Raw genomic sequence first — 19,325 nt, 5'->3', positions numbered from 1 at the left:
AGTCTACCAAGCCCACTAACCCCAAGGCTGCCAAGTCCACTGACCCCAAGTCTATCAAGTCCACTAACCCCAAGGCTACCAAGCCCACTGACCCCAAGGCTACCAAGCCCACTGACCCCAAGTCTACCAAGTCCACTTACCCCAAGTCTACCAAACCCACTAACCCCAAGGCTGCCAAGCCCACTGACCCCAAGGCTGTCAAGTCTGCCACCAAGGTCAGTAAGTCAGATCCCAAGGTGTGATAGTAATGGAATGTGGAGATTCCCCTGTATTGGGCTTGGTTTTCAAATTGATTGTATTAAAACCCAGAGCTTGTTAATCCCACCTGTGGGATGGACTTTTTGATGTGAAAAGAAAGTCCTGACTGGGAGGAGCTGGTGACGTAGATTTGGAGAGACACTAGAGAGAGGCGGAAGTTCTTTTTGGGAGCAGCACCTCGTGGAGAGGGAGAGACTAAGAGATTGCTGGTGGCCGCTTTGAATTGCCCTGGACTTTTGAGACCTGCCCCCTGAGCTGCCAAGGACTGAGGAGACATGGCTGTTTTGCTGGTACTTTGTCTGTCTGTTTTGATGTTATTTTGCCAGATTTGTCCACTGGTGAAAGACAGTCCTTTTGTTGAAGAAGTCCTGGAACCTGGCATTTGGTTAAGAAGGCCTGAGACTGTCCTGCAGACAGAGAGTGAATACTGTCCACTGGTGAGGGACAGTACTGAGAGTGAATACTGTCCACTGGTGAGGGACAGTACTGTTGTTGCAGGGGTCTGGAGACTGTCCGGCAGACAGAATGAATACTGTCCACTGGTGAAGGACAGTGCTGTTGTTGCAGGGGTCTGGGAGCCTTTCTGTTGGTTTAGAAGCCCTGAAGAAGGATTTTCTTGTTGTATGTTTACAGAAATCCTGGGAGAGGGCTTTGCTAATGTGTTCAGGGGTTCTGAGAACTTGCCTCGTGTCAAGATAAAGAAAAGACCTCCATTTGGGTATTAAGTGCTGTGTTTAAACTTGATGTAACTCTGGGGTAGATTCAATTGTGATCCAGGGGTGGGGAACTTTTGACCTTTTTGTGTTCTATGGTTGAGCAAATGAATGTATTTTACTTATGTTTGGAAACTAATCTCCATTTGAGAAGAGGGGCTTTGTGGTGGACTTAATTAAGGTATAGCCTAGGGGTGGAGAAGTATTTGGAACAGAGACTTTGTAATTGATTGAATGATTGGAAGGTCCTGGGGTGGGGTAGTACTTGGAGATTATTTAATCATACTTAGTAAATACTGTATTTTGAATGATGTCATGTTTTGATCTTCTCTGTTCTGGGTTTGTTACTGAATAAAATAGAGAGCACCTATGCTGGTATTTTGAACCTGGGAAGTTGCCTTTGCTTGGTATTACATTACACAAGGCTACCAAATCTGGCCCCAAGGCCACCAAATCTGATGCTAAGGTCGCCAAGTCTGACCCCAAAGTTGCCAAGTCTGATTTCAAGGCTGCCAAGTCTAATTCTAAGGCTGCTAAGCCTGCTGAGTCCAAACCCAAAGATGCTAGGGCTAATGCTGCTGGTCCCAAGCCTTCAAAATAGATGCTTCAGAACAGAAGGACTTGTTTAAAGCTAAAACTCACTCCCTTTTTTTCCCCAGCCAGGGTATGATTATTCACTATTTTGTACAAATAAAGAAAATGGTGAGTCATTAAAAAAAAAAGAGAGGAGATTGTGTTGGGGGTAGCAAAGCAGGGAGGGTCCTGTGAATAAAGATACTATAATATAAAGTTTAATGTGAAGGTGAGAAATGTGGTTTGGAGTAAGGACAGTGTTGCTTGTTATGTCTTTCCCATTGAAAAATCTCCAGTTGCTGCCCATTGTCTACTAAACCTACCTTTCCATCTTTATGTCCCTGACACCCAATTCAGGAACCATACACACCCATAAACCTGAACTATTTACTGAACAATCTCAGCCGGTACCCTTATTCTTTCTAGAATCTTCTGACTCCACCCCTTAACATCTTTAGCTATAAAAACCCAACCCTCCCAGCTTCAGAATCCCAGAACAAAGGCCAACTCTTCCAAGATGTTCTCCTTGATCACTGCAGCCCAAAATGATCTCTTCCTTTCCTACACTCCCTACGGTATGGCATTGTCTACATGACAATACTACTATGGCCTCTTAATTTGTCTCCCTCCCCTCAATCCATCTTGCAAACCAATGCTAGAATATATTTCATGGAATCTGTGCTTTTATCAATATGGATCCTCCTTCCATTGGTCCAGAAAGCAATCCATCTATACTTTCTCATCCTCTGTGACTCCTCCATTTTTCTATAAATCCAGAGGAGTTGCCCACTATGCTGGAGGCCTTCTTTTAGGTCTTTTTCTTTTCTTTTAAAAAAATTTTTTATGGGTACTTGACTATCTCTTAAGATTTAACTAGGGTGGAACCTCTAGGGCCTTGCACCAGGGCTGGAAAGTTAAAGGTGGCAGTACCTTCTTGGGGACACTTTTCCCCTGCCTATCCTATCTCACCACCTTCTTCTCCCATGCAACAATCTATCTGACAGTAGGGTGAGCTTCTTCTACTTATCAACCACTTAGTCAGCAGAAAAGAAATCAATTAATCAATAGGTATTTATTAAGTACCTATTACCTACCAGACTCTGTGCCCTGGAGACACAAATGCAAAGAATGAAACTTACATTGGAATTGAGGAAACAAGTATACATTAAAATATATACAGCATAAATATAAAGTTAATAATATGAATATATGCAAAGTATATAGGTAAATAAAATAAAATAAAGGTTAATAAAAGGTAGTTTGGAAGGGTATTAGCATTTGGGGAAATCAGGAAAAGCTTCATGCAGAATACTGTGTTTCAGTCTTATCAGGGGAAGAATGGGACTCTCTGAGGCTTCAGTAAAAGAGTACATTGCAAGCATTGGGGTCAACCAGTATAAAGGTGTGGAGAGAAGAGATGGAGATGTGGGAGGAACTGTATTGTAAAGGAAAATGGGTACTCTATGAAGTAGAGGTAAGGATGGAGTAAGTTCCAGACAAATGGGTCAGCCAGTACAAAGATGTAGAGATGGGAGATGGAGTGTTATGTATGAAGAACAGAGAGAAAACTCATCTGGTTGGATTTCAGAATGTGAGGGGAGGGGAATAATGTCTAATGAGGTTGGAAAGATAGGTTGGGGTTAGGTTTTATAGGGCTTAACAAGCTTAATAGAAGAGTTTATATTGTTGTCAACAGGCAATAGGAAGTCCATTGAGTTGATTGAGTAGGGGAATGACATGGTCAGAACCATGTTTAAGGGAAATGAGTTTTGGCAGAATTGTGTAAAATGGAATAGCATGAGGAGAGACTTGAGTCAGAGAGACCAATTAGAAGGCTGTTGTGATAATCTAAGTGAGAGGTTATGAGGGTCTGAACTGCTGCATTGTCTATGTGAATGAAGAGAAGGGGTCAGATGCAAGAGATGGTATGGAGATAGAAACAGCAATACTTGGCAACCAATTGCATATAGAAGGGTGGGTGGAGGGAAGAGTCGAGGATAATGCCACAGTTACAGACCTAGATAACTGGGAGGATGATGGTGCCTTCAACATAAATCAGGAAGTCTGGAAGAGGGTGGGAGGGTGAGTTTAGTTTTTGATGTACTTTTTGCACTTGCATCTTGCCTCTTCTGAACTTCTCCTCATTCATACCACTCTATCTTATGGTATATATTATATATTTCTATATTGTAGTGATTTGAATTCATTTCTTACCTCTGATGTAAGGCTGGGATTATGACCTGTCCATTTCTGTAATTCTAACAACATAGAACTTTCAACTTAAGATACTGAGGTCAGGGCATGACCTTCCTGAGTTCTAGATCACATACTTATGGGAAATTCACTTTACCCTACTGGGTCTCAGCTTCATCATCCAAAAAATAAAGGTTTGGATTAAATAATTCCTGAGGACCTTTTAGCTCTAAAACCAACGATCTTATTTGTTATAACTACTTCAAAGTTGCCACAAAGGGAAAAAAAAATCTTTCTAAATCTCAATGCACTAGATAAATGTGACTATAGTTATCACTCAAGCATTTAATGTTTGTTGTTTGAATTTTATATATCTATATATATATACATATGTGTGTATATATAAATATATACATATATTGGGGGGGAGAGTATATGGACGAATAGCTTTTTGGACCTAGTTTCATGTTCTGACTTGTCTGATTACCTTTCAGCAAGCACCTTCCCCCTACCCTGGGCCTTAGTTTCTAGCGATCCTGTGAAGTCAGATAATCCAATCCCCACATTTTACAAATAAGGCAATATAATCAGTGAGGGTCAGTCAACCTGTCCTAAGTCACATAGGTAGCAGGCAGCAGAGCTAGAAATGAAACAAATTCAGATTATTTCCATGGAGAACTTTGGGTGGGAGCAAGCATGAGTTATAATGACTATTTTTTCAGCAAAGTTCCTCAAAACTGAACAAAGTTCCTATGTCCTCAAGTGACACAAAGTTTCGTTTTTTAACTAAAGACAGAAAATTCTTTTTGTTCTGTATCTCAATGAGTAATTCAGCATGATTTTGGAGTTCTGGTGCCCCCTTGTGGTAAGTAGGTATTCGTTCTACAGCAACTCCCCAAGGATCTTTTTTCCTTCCTCATTCCCAGTATATGCTGTCTGTACTTTATTAACTTCTATTGTTAAAAGTTAAAATATAGAGTTATAGGATATAGGAGCTGAAAGGCATCTTACAGATCGTCTGCTAGTACAACCCTCTTATTTTAATGATGAAGAAACTGAAACTCAGAGAGGTTGTAACTTGTGGCAATAGCTGCTTCCTCTCTCAGAAAGGAGGCCCCTTAAATTCTGAAGATGGAAAGACATTTGTCACTTATACATTCTCCTACTGGATACCCTCTTATCTCTTGGCTTCAAAGCCGCTTTACTTTCCTGGTTATAGCCCTCACCATACCCTGTTATTTCTCTGTCTCCAATGGCTCGTAATCTACTTCACGAACTTAGTAAACTTAGCAAATGCTGTTCTAACTTTCTGTCTGTACATCTATCTATCTTCCCAGCCTCATAAAGTGGATTTCTTCAGGGTGTCTGTCCTTGACCTGTATCTCTATATACTTTTCTCTCTTGGCGATTTTATTCACTCCCATGGCTTCAACTATCACCTCTATGCAGATGTATCCCAAATCTATATTTCCAGTCCTGACCTATATAACCATTCCATCAACCCTGCTCTGTCCCCAGTTTCTTCCCTTCAAAATCTTGAAACTATATTTAACAAGTTCAACTTGACAGGGGACTCTGCCCTCAAATACTTTACCCCACTGTTCTGTCATCAGTCATCCCTTTATAAACCTATTTTAAGCATAAGGAAGTAGAGATATTCTGATACAAGGTAACTATCCTTACTTAATGGTTGCATGGAAAGGAATAATGCAGACTGGAAAATTCAACACAGAGAATACAAATGTCACAAGGTGGAAATTGTGTGCACTGATGAGGAGATTCACTTCTGCTTATGATTACTAGGGTCTAGAGACTTCACTGCCTCATTGCTCCTATACCAATGGACATGCACTGTTTTCTTTCAGATCCACTCATGTTGATAAATCACTTAGATTTCTCTCTCTCTTTTTTTAATTTTTTTTTTTTGCTTTTTTATTTTTTGGAGGGGGGAAGGCAGGGCAATTAGGGTTAAGTGACTTGGCCGAAGTCACATGGCTAGTAAGTGCTAAGCATCTGAGGCTGGATTTGAACTCAGGTCCTTCTGAATCCAGGACCAGTGCTCTATTCACTATTTCACCTAGCCTCCCCCAATCACTTAGACCTCTCACCAAAAATATAGACAAAGAATAATTTACTTAAAATAGCAAACACTAGGGGCGGCCAGGTAGCACAGCAAGTAAGAGCACCGGCTCCAGTGTTGAGAAGACCTGGAGATCGAATCCCGTGCTCAGACACTTAGCACCCACCCAGAAACACCTGGCTGTGTAACCTTGAGCAAGTTACTTAACCCCGATTGCTTAGGGGCGGCCAGGTGGCTCAGCGAGTAAGAGTACCGGCTCCAGTGTTGGGACAACCTGAAGATCGAATCCTGGGCTCAGACACTCAGCACCACACCCAGAAATAACTGGCCGTGTAACCTTGAGCAAGTTACTTAACCCCGATTGATTGATTCAGGAACCAGTCAACCTCTCTCTACTGTGGCTTAGCGATCTTCAACAGATTTGAAAATACAGAAAAGAAAAGAGGACTGCTATTATAAAAGGATCCCAGAGCATAAATTTTAGGAACAAATCTTTTCTATGAGTTAGATCATCTTTCCCATTTTAGTTTAAGAGGGTAGGGGAAAAGGATATTTGACCTTATAGAATTGGGATTCCTCTCCTACTTTGGCCAAAATGACTGAAGTCAATGAATAGTCAGTGAAGACATATTCTGAGAGCCTTTCTTTGCTTAAATTATTGCTTCTGAAGTCTTTTTAAAATGGTCTCTAGAGAGGGTAGAATGGGGGCCAAGTTACTTGGATGGGCTCCAACCAGCCTACAGAGGATACGGGCAATGGAAGAAAAAGCACAGCTAATTTATAGCATGAAGAAAAGGCAGCTGTCCAAAGGACAGTGTTCTGGGAATTCCAGGGGTCAAGGGCCTATCACAAGTCACATATAAAATTCTCACTGAATTGAACAGAAGACCTATATGTAATGCTGCTCAAGTTGATTTTTTTTAAATACTTTTAATAGAAAGGAGTCAAAGGTCAGAATATTTAAATAGTAGACTTTGTATCTACTTTGGTCCCTAAGGTTGGGGTCATCCAAATAAGCTCTAAGAAAAACAATGAATAGGGATCTCTCTTTTCCCTGTGGTCAGTGTCACTGGTCAACCTAGACTTTAACTAGATAATTTTTGACTGAAAAATACTGGTAGTCTAGCAGAAATTATTTTTTTTCCTTTTTTTTTCTTCCCTACAGTTCTCGACCCTTTAGAAGTCAATAAATTATGTTAAGCAAAGCCGTGAATGAGCTCTTCCTTCTTCTTAATAACTCTACATGAGCCTGGATTATCTCATATATTTGGTATTCAAAAGATTCTATTTTGGGTTTTCAAATGATTCCTTCCTTTAGTTTTCTGAGAACCAGAGTTTCAAAGAATCTGTGCAACTGGGAGTTATCTCCTCCTTAGCTAGATAGTCCTGCCTCAGTTTCAAAGAGGTTGACTCCTTATGGACCATATTCTTGTTACCAGGAGAATATGTTTCTTGTATCAAAAGACATTGTATTATGCAGTGGTGCCAGATGACTCTGCTTGAAAGGACTTTTCAAGTAGCACATGCTAAGTCCCAGGGTGGTACTAGCACATATTCTGAATGCTATTTTATAAAACTGCATTAAAATTGGGACCCTTGGTTACATTTGATATTTACCCAAGGCGGGAACTAGAAACAGCTGTGACACAAATCTTTTAATAGATTAAAAGATATTTCGGTTGAAAGTCACTTTCATTTTATCATTCTGACATCTACCTAATCCAGGGCTTCTTAACCTTTTTTGTGTCATGGACTCCTTGAGGGAGTCTGGTGAAGCCTACAGATCCCCTTTCAGAATAGAATTTATTGCCTATACATACATAATTGGAGGAAATGCTACTTTTCAGTTAGAGGTTAGACCAGATAAAGATGTGGGGTGTTTTTTTTTCCTTATCCAAGTATGCAGACTCTCTGAAATCTATCCATGGACCCCTTACTCCATCCTAGGTTAAGAAGCTTTGGTCTAAACTCTGTGTTGTTCAGTTGTTTATCAGTGTATCTGACTCTTTGTGACTCCCTCTGGAGTTTTCTTAGCAAAGATACTGGAGTGGTTTGCCATTTCCTTCTCCAGCTCATTTTACATAAGGCAAACAATGTTAAGTGACTTGCCCAGGGTTACACAGCTAGTAAGTGTATGAGGCCAGATTTAACTCAGGAAGATGACTTTCTGACTATAGGATTGGCGCTCTATTCACCGTGCCACCTAGCTGTTCTGGTCTAATCTCACTAAGCAGTTAATAATAGTATCCACTCTGAAAAGAAATAACCAAAGAGACACAGAGGTTATACACTCACTGTTAACACTAAAAATACCAAAGAGCTCACACATTTTGTGACAACCACAGTTAAGTCTAAGAAATAAAATAAAAACAAAGAGCTCATAGTGGTCATAAGTGAGAAGCTTTTTAATTATGTGGGAGGAGGGAAACTAGACACAAATCTAGGAACTCCTCTAGGAGGTGATACTTTTAACAAGGCCAAGCCTTGATACATTAGCGGTGGCTACTCATTGAGCTGTGACAGTGAGGAATAGCAACAGCAATCAGCAGCTGAGATCATGCAGAGGGTGAGTGCAAAGGATTGTTGTTATGCCAAGCTCAGGGCACATGCTGCTTTCTGGGCCTTAGCTCTGGAAAACAGGGTGTCTCATAATAGTAAAAAGAGAGGAGTGAGGGGGTGGAGCCAAGATGGCAGAGTAGAAGCACAAACTTGGTGTGGGCTCCCACTCCAATCACTTCCAATACATGTAAAAAATTACTCAACAAACTTTAGAGCTACAGAACCCACAAAGTGACAGAGAGAAACAAATCTGCCTCTGAAGGAAGCCCGGCAGGTGGACAGGAAGGGTCTAACACACCAAGCTGGGAACTGAGGGCAGGCCCACGTGAGCCATATGGTTTTAGCCCCAGGGTGGCCCCGACCAGCTCCCACTGTAGCAGACTTCAGGAGAGTGAATCATCAGCAGCTGTGGTGGTTTCCAGGCTTCTGGACCCATAAACTCCAAAGACAAAGTAAAAGGTCAGTGTGGAACTCTGTTGGAACAGGGAGGGATGGAAGAGTGCAGTCTGGCCCCTGCCCCAGGGCGAGAAGCAGCAGAGGCACAGTGGCCATGCAGCCGCCTCAACGTGGCAGCTTCAGAGCTCCTGGCCTGCGGATTGTAGGGGGACCAAGCGACCATTCAGGGGGTAATCACTCTTGCTTTAACCTGCTTGGATATGGATTGTGGTCTTGGGAGGTGGTCCTGGGGTGTGTGACCAGTGATCCAGAGCTTGTGAGGGCTGTAGAGAGGGAAGCCTCCTAATAGCTCCAGCAGCTGCAAAAACCCCAGCGATTTGGGACACAGATCTCTCCATTCTGGAAGCAGAGTTCTACTGTGGCAAAGAGCTCAAAAGCCAAGTAATTGACTGGCAATATGAGCAGGCAACAATAGCACAATTAGACCATAGAATCCTTTTTTTGGGGTACAAAACGGATCAAGGCATGGAGGGGGAAGAAGACAGCAAAGTCAAGACTCCTGCATCAAAAGCATCCAAGAAAACTATGAACTGGTTATACACCATGGAGGGGCTCAAGAAGGATTTTGAAAATCAAGTAAGAGAAGTGGAGGAAAAATTGGGAAGAGAAATGAGAATGGTGTGAGAAAATCATGGAAAGAGAGTCAACAGCCTGCTAAAGGAAACCCAAAAATACATTGAAGAAAATAACACCTTAAAAAATAGACTAACTCAAATGACAAAAGAGGCTTAAAAAGCCAATGAGGAGAAGAATGCCTTAAAAAGCCAAATTTGCCAGATGGAAAAAGAATTTGAAAAACTCACTGAAGAGAATAACTCCTTCAAAATTAGATTGGAGCAATCGGAAGCTAATGACTTTATGAGAAATCAAGATAGCATAAAACAGATCCAAACAAATGAAAAAATAGAAGGCAATGTGTGAAATATCTCATTGGGAAAACTACTGACCTGGAAAATAGAGCCAAGAGAAATAATTTAAAAATTATAGGACTATCTGAAAGCCATGATCAAAAAAAGGGCCTCCATACCATCTTTCTAGAAATAATCAAGCAAAATTGCCCTGACATTCTAGAACCAAAGGGCAAAATAGAAATGGAAAGAATTCACTGATCACCTTTTGAAAAAGATCCCAAAAAGAAAATTAATATGAATATTATAGCCAAATTTCAGAGTTCCCAGGTCAAGGAGAGAATACTGCAAGCACTCAGAAAGAAACAATTTGAGTATTGTTGAAACACAATCAGGATAACACAAGACCTAGCAGCTTCTACATTAAGGGATCAAAAGGCTTGGAATATGATATTCCAGAAGTCAAAGGAGTTAGGATTAAAACTAAGAATCACCTACTCAGGAAAACTGAGTATAATGCTACAGGGAAAAATATGGTTATTCAATTAAATAGAGGATTTTCAAGCTTTCTTGATGAAAAAACCAGAGCTGAACAGAAATTTGACTTTCAAATATAAGAAGCAAGAGAAAAATGAGAATGTAAACAGGAAAAAGAAATCATAAGGAACTTATGTTGAACTATTTACATTCCTACATGGGAAAATGATAATTGTAGCTCATAAGACTTTTCTCAGCATGAGGATAGTTGAAGGAAATATATATGTATATATATGAATACATACATGTATATGTCTATATAGGAGGGTGTATGTGTATATAAACATGTATGTGAGTGTGGGCATATGTATGTTCATGTATATATAGACAGAGGGCACAGGATGAGTTGGATATGAAGGGATGATATCTAAAAAATAAAATTAAGAGGTGAGAGAGGAATTTATTGGGAGGAGAAAGGGAGAGATAGATTAGGGTAAATTATTTCACGTAAAAGAGGCAAGAGAAAACTGTTACAATGGAGGGGAAGAGCAGGAAGGTGAAAGGGAATGGAACAACCTGATTCTCACTGAATTTGGCTTAAGGAGGGAGGAACATACACACTCAATTGGGTACCCTACAGGAAAATGGGGGGGAGGGTAGGGAATAAGAGGGGGGATGATAGAAGGGAGGGCAGATTGGGGGAAAGGGTAGTTAGAAGCAAACATTTTTGAAAAGGATAGGGTCAAAGGAGAAAACAGAATAAGTGGGGGGCGGGATTGGAGGGAGGGAAATATAGTTAGTCTTTCACAATATAACTACTATGGAAATAATTTGGGTAACTACACATGTACAACCTATATTGAATTGCTTATCTTCCCAGTGGGGGTGGGTGAGGAAAATCTGGAACAAAAATTTTAAAAATATTTAAAGATTTGTTTTTTACATACAACTGGAAAATAAGATATACAGGTACTGGGATATAGAAATCCATCTTGCCCTACTACAAAGTTAGGGGGGTGATGTGGGGAGGATGTGAGAGAACAGATTGGGGGGAGGGGTATTCAGTAGGCTTTCTATTTGGGAGTGGGGGTAGGAGAAAGATGGGGAGGGAAAAAATTGTAACTCAAAATCTTGTGGAAATGAATGTTGAAAACAAAAAATAGATTTTTTTAAAAATTAAATTAAAGTTAAAAAGAGAGGAGTGAAAAGAGAGGGGGTGGTTTTGGCATGGGGACAATAGTAACTGACAATAGTAACTGAAATTTATAGTTATTTAAATATATAGGATTCGATTTAACCAACATTTTTTTTTGTCAGTTCAAGTGCTATAATTGTTCTACTAAGGCATTAAAACAACCAGAGAAAGTCTTTCATCTTATTAAATGGTACACAAATTGAGGATTTATGGAAAGATATGGATCATATTTGTATAGGATGAGAAAGAATGGAAAGATTTTGATTTGATCAGTAATTATACCCACATGAAATGAATTAAAATAACATTTATTAAACACAAACTAGGTACCAAAAGAGATAAAATTTAGATAAAGTATTGCTTCTGAACTGTCAGAAGAAGGTCATGCCATTTGGCTTCAGTTCAACATTTTAGTCTTTCAGCTTATTTTTGAAGCCTAGCTCTGTCCTTCCATGTAGTATTTAGCCATCCCACCTTGTATCATGCTCAAACTTGAAAGGCCTATCACATAGTAGGTAGTCCAATTAGCAGTATTTATTAATTTTTTTTGAAGGGGTAGATTTTGACAATCCCCAGAATTGACTTGTGAATTTATCTCTCGTTGATATGTAAGTTAGCCAATATATATTAAGTATCTGCTGGGTCCAAGGCATGGACACAGGGGAATACAAAGTTGGTCCAAGAGCTTTGGAGAAGGGTTGTTCTTCTTCCTTCCAGTCAGTCAATCAACAAGCATTTATTTATTAAGTGTCTACAAAGGCCTGAAGTCAGGAAGACTCATCTTTGTGAGTTCAAATCCTACTTCAGGCACTTGCTAGCTGTGTGACCCTGGTCAAGCGACTTAACCTCAGTTTTCTGATCTATAAAACAAGCTGGAGAAGGAAATGGCAAACCACTCCACTATGCTTGCCAAGAAAACCTGAAGTGAAGTCACAAAGGGCATAACCTAACCCACTGAACAATAACATATGGCTAGCACTGTACTAAGTGCTGAAAACATAAAGAAAGGTTAAAAAAAATTCACAATCCTTTCTCTCAAGACGCTCACAGACTTCAAGAGAAGACAGGAGTCCTCCTAGCTTCTCTTCGTGGTGTGTCCATCCCTGGGTTATATCTAAAAAAAGGAGAATCTTTAATTGTATTTAACATTTCATGACCCAATTTGGGGTTTTCATGGCAAAGATACTGAATGATTTGTCATTTCCTTCTCCAGCTCATTTAACAGATGAGGAAACTGAGCCAAACAGGGTTAAGTGACTTGCCCAGGGTTACAGAACTTATAAGTGTTCAAGACCAGATTTAAACTCAGGTCCTCCTGAATGCAGGACCAGCACCCTATCTAATAAACCATCCAGCTGCCCTTAAAAAAGGGAGAACATCAGGGCAAAGACAGTAAGATTCTTCAAGCTCTACATTAGTTCCTTTACTCCAACTACTCCCTTAACCTCTATTCTTCCTCTCAACCTTGGCACCAGATTTCAAGCATCCTCCAAAACTGTTTTACCACAGATTGGTCTCTCCTATCAGAATTCACCAAGGGTCACATAACCACAAGCTGTACATCACTCCCTTTGGGTAATATCCCATTAAAGAAGGGCAATTGGGCAAATGCACCCTAGAAATCAGAGCTGCATCCAAGAAGCATTGACTCTATACAGAGCATTGTGCTAGGCATTGAAGGAAATAGAAATTTTAGGTAAAATGGGGTCTCCTGCCCTCAGGGATAAAAGTGGTGATTTCTATCTAGCACAATTGTTTTAAATCTGCACTCTGAGAGACAGAATTTGTTTTCTTCTACTGAGTGTTGTCTTTGTACAATGAATTAAAGAGATGGTGTTTAAAAATAAAGCCTGTTGACAGCTAATGGGGAAGTTAGTTTCTTGTGAACCTAAATAGAAGTGATTTGGCTCACACAGAAGCCCAGAATATTTGGAAGCAAAGGTGAAAAAAAAAAAAGGATGAAACAAGTTCCCACAGTGAACTACTACCATCCCAAGGACAACAAACACTGGTCTAATTCCTGTCCAGATGTTTGCTTTGGGCCATGTCTACACGTCTATTAGTAGTCAGCTTCAATTAAAAAGAACAACTATGGACAACCACTAGTAGATGACTAATGGAGAAATATTATAATTGCCAGATCCTTTTATCTCTCTGTTTCCTCAACACTCTCAAATGAATTAAAAGCAGATGAGGAAATTGCTGCCAAATGTTCACTTGTCATTTGCAAATGAGGATTAATCTGGCTCTATTCATCACAAAATTAATTTCTAAGCTTCAGTAGTTAAACAAGATTTATGTAAAATGTAGTTTCTGATGGGATTTTTAAGTTTTTTTTTAATAGAAATGCTTTAAACAAAATAAGAATATTTTTTGCTGTTAGTCACATAAACAGGGAAAATTTCTGGAAAAGTTTAAATTCCTGCACTCCTTAAATAATTTAAATAGATAAGATATTATTGTTTAATTTAATAAATATATTCTTGAATACCCAGTATGTGCTCATCAGTATACTAAGCCTATGGAAAAAAATAAGAGAAGGACTAGAGACAATTACTGCTCCTCAGGAATCTACTCTTATTTGGAAGGATAAACAATGTACTTGACATAGTTAAATAACAACATAGGATGATATATGATTGAGTGCCCCAAAATGAACCAGAAATAGTGTGTGATAACTTCCAAAGAGAAAGAGAATAGAAGTTGTGTAGAATACGGCTATCTTTCCTTTCCCTTTGGCCTCAAGGCTATATATTAACATTAGGACAGTACTTTAGTCTGAAATCCTTAATCTAATCTCAATCAATCAATAAACATTTATTAAGTGACTACTATGTCAGGCACTGACTACTATGTCATATTACTGAGCTCCCAGGATACAAAAAAAAAGGCAAAAGACAGGCCCTTCCCTCAAGGAGCTTACAATCTAATGGGAGAGACAACATGCAAATAAATACATAAAAAACAAACCATATACAGGATAAATTGGAAATAATTCACAGAGGGAAGGCACTGAAATTAATAATGGGGAGGTTTGGGGAAGGTTTCCTATAGAAGGTGAGATTTTGGTTGGGACTTAAAGAAAGTCAGGGAGGTCAGTAGACAGAGCAGAGGAGGTAGATGATTCCAGGGTCAGTCAGAGAAAATTTCCTGAGGCCAGAGATGGAATGTCTTGTTTGTGGAACAGCCAGGAAGACAATGTCACTGGACTGAAGAGTAGATGTCGAGGAGTAAGGTATAAGAAGACTGGAAAGGTTGGAGGGGGCTAGGTTATGAAGGGCTTTGAATGCCAAACAGAGCATTTTATATTTGCTCCTGGAGGTGATAGGAAGCCACTGGAGTTTGTTGAGTAGGAAGATCACATGATCAGACCTGCTTTTTAGGAAACTCACTTTAGTAGTTACCGGGAGAATGGATTGGAGTGGAGACTTGAGGCTGGTAGATATACCAGCAGGATTTCTTTAAACTATCAATCCTGAAAAAATATTTCTGTATCTCTTTATATCATTCTTATCTGATGTTTAAAAAGTTTGTGAGACAATTTCTAGGTTATTAATCATTTTATTAGTCATGCTAGCATATTACCAATAAAAAGGGTCAGTGATACTCTTGCATGCCAATCAAGAAGGTAGGCTCACAGTTTTATATGCACTTGAAAGAGTGGGTGTTCCTGAGGGTGGCAATCAACTCTGATGGGTTAACAAATATGAGAGAGAATGAATATTACAATGGAGGCACAGCTATTCTGAGGCTGGGAATGTAACTTTGATGATGTCATTTATTCCTTAATTGCCTTGCCTTGGTTAATCAAATCAAAGAATTTACCCCCACCCAAGTATAGGCTTCCCCACAAAGAGAAGACTCAACTCATTAGAAAAGACTGATGTTGGGAAAGATTAAAGGCAAAAGGAAAAAAAGGGATGGCAAAGGATGAGATGGATAGATAGTATCTTGGAAGCAATGGACATGAACTTGGACAGACTTTGAGAGGCAGTGGAAGGTAGAGGGGCCTGGTAAGCTATGGTCCAGAGTCACAAAGAGTCAGACATGACTAAATGACTGAACAACAACAAAGTCTGAGAGAAGAGAGAGGAAAAGAGAAAGAGAAAGAGAGATATGGGGAAGCTAGCAACCCAACATGTTCCTTGATTCTCATTGCCTATAGCCACAAAGACTGCTAAGAGCAGACTTCCCAGTGAAATAGTTCTCTCTTTGGTCAAGCTGAGATTTTATCTTGTTCCAGAGTGAAAGAACCCAATTACTCTTGTGCTTTGGATTATCTATTCTAATTTGTGTAACTCTAATTGGTATAACTTTTCTGTTTATTTCTTATTTGGAAATGTGTTTAGTTGCTATCTGAGGTTATCATTTGCATGCTAGAGTGTGGTAGGAGTGAACTAAACTGTCCAAAACTAAGCTGACTGTTCCCTCAGGGGTGACCAGGAAAAATGGTTTTTATTCTCAAGTCCCTGATGTGTACTACACATATAATTCTAGCCCAATATCTCTCTTAGACAAAGGATAACAAAAGAAAAACAGTCTCCCTAATGATGAGGTATAAGGTATGTTTAGGGGAGACAAATACCTCTGGTGTGAGGCCTACTGAACTATTTTCAGGGCTGCTTTCCACCTTTGGTACCCACTTGATTCACCCAACTCTTACCTTTGCTTTTATTTTGTGTTCAGTTCAAAGAAGAAAGTAAAAACAATTATGTTCAAAGACAAAGGAATTCAGACATTGTTCTCTGTTCCCAAAATTTCAGCAAAGAAATGTAAGTAAAACACCCACTGGACAAAAAACGTCTGGAAAAAAACAAGCAGAGCAAGACGTTAGTGAAGAGGATACCCATAAAGAGGCTTAGGGTTGCTCTAGAGACCCCAAAATACCAACACGCCGGGTCCTGCCGAATGAATTTGACTCAAGTCTTCTCGGCCAAAGAAAAGTAAAGTTTATTAAAAGTTCGCTTGTATTAGACACAGATTAAGTCTGTGCTAGGTCACTCTATGGTACTCTCACAAACATGAAGACAGGATGGGGTCTTATACACAGAAGGTTGTGGGAGGAATCTAGGGGTGGTCTAGAGGAGGAGTTTAGGGAAGGTCTTCAGGAGGAGTTAATGAGGTCAATGAGGCCACAGACAATGGTGGCTAGGCCAGTTCAAGGGTGGATTGATATTTTGATAGGCTCAAGGGTGGGAAGTAGATGAACAATGGAGGGCTAGGCTAGTAACTAGGCTAGAGTTAGTAGTTAGCAGTTAGTAACTAGGCTAGAGGTCTGGGCCCAGCCACAGTGTAAGGCTATTGCCTCATGCAAATGCCTCATCAAATGAGACAATTTAATCCGAGTCCAAGGGAGGTTCCCAGAGCCTGTACCTCAAGGACTCAAGGAGAGCTTGAGGGCACTCCCAGAGCCCACACCTCATCATTAGGACTGCTTCTCTGCGTTGGGATTAATGCTGTTAGACCATGAGTGCATATAGCTCAGGAAGGTAGGGACAACTCTGTAGATTTTGGAAAACAGGATCCACTTTTGTTGAGTGTTATGGTGGTAACCAGTACACCCACATCAAGGAAGTTTGTAACTGACCCCAAGGAAGTTTGTAACTGGCCCCAAGCAAGGTCTGTCAATCAAAGTCCCTGTCATCTTGGCTTTCTTTGCTTCTATCTCAGTCAGCTCCTGAAGCCATCTCTTGCTCATGCCCTTCAGCTCCAGCTGTTTTTCAATCACTTTGACATTCTGCACATCTGAGCCAACAATTTCTCTAGCCTCAATCTTGTCCTCTTCTTCATCTATGGTGAAGATGGTGACAGAGCTGAATTTGCTCATGTCCTTCATATGCTATCATCATTATCTTCTTAGGAGGTTCTTGTTTTTGACTGTATAAGTTGGTTTTCCCAAAGCCCAGTCAAAATTTGACAACAGCTCCATCCACAGTAAAGGTCATCAGAGCATTTTTGTGCTGGTGCTGCTAAAAGAGCAGCAAACCACACTTTCCACACTTCTTCCGGAACTGTCGTTCTATGCCTTCAGGCCTCAGGAAATGGACACTCTCCCCTTCTGTGTTATAGAACTTGTGAGCATGTTTGGCTGCATTAATCACCTGCGCAGACAGGCTAAACCAGGGTGAGAGTAACTGAGGGGATCTCAAACCCTTTGGTGAATTAAGGAGTTGTCTACCCCAAGCATGTGAAGACTTCCTCCAGTGGAACGGGTGGATGAGAACAATTTGTTTCAATGGTGATAAAGGCAGCTGAAGCAGGTGCTGAGAAGTGCTTAGAACTAGACATCAAAGACAAGTCACCCACTGCTTCCATCACTGAACCATCACCAGTTGTCTTGACTTTGTCTTGCCACTGGCCTTCAATGACACTGGAAGATCAAAAGGAAAGCAAAAAATTGGGGGGGGAAATTTTATAGACAGTTTTTCAGATAAAGGTTTCATATATCAAAACATATAAAGAACTTTGTCAAATATGTAAGTCATGCTCCAATTGATAAACAAAGGATATGAACAGGCAGTTTTCCAATGAAGAAATCAAAACACTTTATAGTCATATGAAAAAAATGTTCTAAATCTCTGTTAATTAGAGAAATGTAAATTAAAACAACCTTGAAATACTGTTTTATACCTACTAGACTGGCTAAAACGATTAAGGGGAAAGTAACAAATATCAGAGGGGATGTGAAAAAATTGGGACACTAATTTATTGTTGGTAGAATTGCGACTGATCTAATCTTTTGAAGAGCAATCTGGAATTATGCCCAAAGAGTTATTAAACTGCCTATATCCTTTGATACAGCAATACCACTAGTAGGTCTATTTCCACAGATGATTAGGGAAAAAGGGAAAGAACTTATATGTTCTAAAATGTTTAAAGCAGCTCTCTTTGTGGTGGCAAAGAACTGGAAATTTCAGGGATGCCCATCAGTTGGGGAATGGCTGAACAAGTTGTGGTATATGATCGTGCTGGAATAATACTGTGCTATAAGAAATGATGAGCTCAATGATCTTAGAAAAACATGGAAAGACTTGCATGAAATAATGAAGAGTGAAATGAACAGAACCAAGAGTACACTGTGCAGAGCAATAGCAATACTGTTTTAAGAATGATTTTGAGTTGGGGCAGCTAGGTGGAGCAGTACATAGAGCACCAGCCCTGGAATCAGGAGGACCTGAGTTTAAATCTGGCCTCAGATGCTTGATATATGTAATAGCCATGTGACCTTGGGCAAGTCACTTAACCCCAATTTCCCTACCTTCCCCCCTCCAAAAAAAAAGAATGATTTTGAGTGAATAAGTTATTTTGATTATAAATACCCAAATTAACTATAAAGGACATATGAAGAAAGATGCTATCTTCGTCCAGAGAAAGAACTGATAAATAGATGTATAGAATAATTTTACATATAAATACCTGGTTGTGTCTAAAGGTAGCCATCTCCAGGGTGGGAAGGGATGGAGGGGAGAAAAAAAAAGAAATTTACATAATAACTTTATTATATATTTAAAAGAAATAGCAAGTTGTACATGATAGATTTGAAGTTTCATGTGTAATCATCTTTTTTTTTATTATACTATGTTATGGAAATACTTGTTTTATTCCATAAATTCAAAATAAAGTAAACAAAAAAAAATAGAAACAGAAAAAAGGGAGGGAGAGTAAAGCTGAAAATTTCACCCAATTCTGCCTCACAATCCAATTTATACACAAATCAAAAGACATCACCCAAACCATTTGTCCCCCCCCCTCTTTTTTTACCTACCTCAAAGTCTTGTGGTGACAGTCGAGTGACAAAGCAGAAGGTGTGGATACACTGGGTGCTGTGGTCACAATCCTGCACACAGGCAGCCCAGACCATAGGGTCGTCTTCTCACCACTGGAAGCAGCAGTGGGATTCAGTAGCCCCTTGAGTGTCTCAGCAATTTAAGGACTCCACTGCTCACCTCCTGGTGTGAGGAAGGGACTAGAAA

The 19,325-nt window shown here is 39.9% G+C and overlaps 1 protein-coding gene and 1 pseudogene across 2 annotated transcripts in view; one reads left to right on the top strand and one right to left on the bottom strand.

Annotated features, from left to right (window-relative positions):
• Window positions 1–19,325, top strand: part of TBC1D23 (TBC1 domain family member 23) — a 377,925-nt gene that overhangs the window by 278,709 nt on the left and 79,891 nt on the right. The gene's annotated exons all lie outside the window — the stretch shown is intronic.
• Window positions 16,326–19,213, bottom strand: LOC138144063 (STING ER exit protein pseudogene; annotated as a pseudogene).

Source organism: Petaurus breviceps, unplaced genomic scaffold (genome assembly GCF_028583685.1).
Source record: "Petaurus breviceps papuanus isolate PSGF00001 unplaced genomic scaffold, PetGlider_PUasm1.0 90683, whole genome shotgun sequence".
NCBI classification, from domain to species: domain Eukaryota; kingdom Metazoa; phylum Chordata; class Mammalia; order Diprotodontia; family Petauridae; genus Petaurus; species Petaurus breviceps.
Note: the sequence above shows the minus strand (reverse complement) of the source record. Positions and strands in the feature narration are given on the sequence as shown.